Source organism: Coptis chinensis, chromosome 4 (genome assembly GCF_015680905.1).
Source record: "Coptis chinensis isolate HL-2020 chromosome 4, ASM1568090v1, whole genome shotgun sequence".
In the NCBI taxonomy this organism is placed as follows: domain Eukaryota; kingdom Viridiplantae; phylum Streptophyta; class Magnoliopsida; order Ranunculales; family Ranunculaceae; genus Coptis; species Coptis chinensis.
This window is the reverse complement of record NC_141459.1, coordinates 7,602,104-7,603,744: the sequence shown is the minus strand read 5'-3', so window position 1 is coordinate 7,603,744 and position 1,641 is coordinate 7,602,104.

Sequence of the window (1,641 nt, the reverse complement as noted above, 5' to 3'; positions counted from 1 at the left end):
TTCCCAAGTTAGTTGAACTTGAGTCGCGCCTGTAGGTTTTAATCCACAATAATGAACAAGTTGGCATGTGCCTTGAGTACGTTTCCTTGCTATATTACTTACTAGGGTATGCCCGTGCCTACGGCCCACGAGACCTCGCCGCGCCTGCGGCGCTACCCGAAAAATGAACAATCATGTTCATATATGTTTTGGGTATGAACATTTATTGTTCATATATGTTTTGGGTACGAACAATCATTGTTCATGTCTGTTTTAGGTATGAACATTTATTATTCATATATGTTTTGGGTATGAAACAATCAATGTTCATATCTGTTTTGGGTGTGAACATTTATTGTTCATATCTGTTTTGTTCATACCTATTGTTCATAACCATTAAGTATGTGGTTCACATATCAATCTTTGTCTATCCATTGGTTGCCCAGGTGTGTTTACCAGAACTTTGTCATATCTCATTTCTTAATTTTCAATTCCATTGTTTTAAAATGTGTCCACTTGCTACAAAACAGAAACGTCCACCAAACTTTGCAGTTATGTGCAGGAGCTTTTGATTATCTCTTCTTAATCCCAAGCAAAGAAAATATTACTTTGTGAGTATCCTATATATGTTTGGGAGCTAGAGTGTGTATGGGTATCTAATTACCCGAAACCGAATCGGAATTAGAACTGTTTATAGCGGTTATGGGTTTAAAAATGTTAATAGCGGTTATGGGTTTAAAAATGTTAATAGCGGAATTAATTAATACACTATATATGTTAAATTTAGTGTGTAATATATATTTATATAGATCGTATGTATGTATGTATAGTATAATGTATTCTTGTTCGATTTAAAATGGAAATTAATACATGCGTCGCTAATTTATTTATGAGTTGTACTTAAAGTTTTTTTTCTAAAAATTCAAAGATTAACTAATTTATGACCATTATAAGTGTTATTGTCGCACTAAAAATTAACTTTTATATCTGTTACGTAATTAAAAACGTAATTTTAGTAATAATAATATATAACCCAAGAAAAAACCAAAACCAACTTAATTAATGGGTATAGTTTCGGGTTTTCTTAAAAATAAAATAAAATAACCAAACCTGATAGGAACCATTAAAAATAGAATGCAACTTCGAAACCAGTAAAACCGACCCATGAACACCCTATTTGGTACCATGATCAACCATCTTTGTTTAGCCTTAGGGTGCCCAGGTGTGTCTACCGCAAATTTGTCCTATCTCATTTTATTATATTTTTTATTTGAAAATGTGACCTCGTGTTATCAAAGAAAAACGTCCACCAATCTTTGAAGTTATGCCCGCGCCTACGGCCCACGAGACCTCGACGCACCTGCGGCGCTACCCCGAAAAATGAACAATCAATGTTCATATATGTTTTGGGTATGAACATTTATTGTTCATATATGTTTTGGGTATGAGCAATCAATGTTCATGTCTGTTTTGGGTTCATGTTTTTTTTGGGTGTGAACATTTATTGTTCATAGCCTATAAAGCACGGACGCACCTCCTAATAGGTTGTGTCCGCGTCTGACACGGACGCGGACACGGATGCAGCATGGACGCCCATCGGACGTGGTCAACATGGTCAGGACGCGGGTCAAGACACAGTCAGGACGCGGTCAACATGGTCAG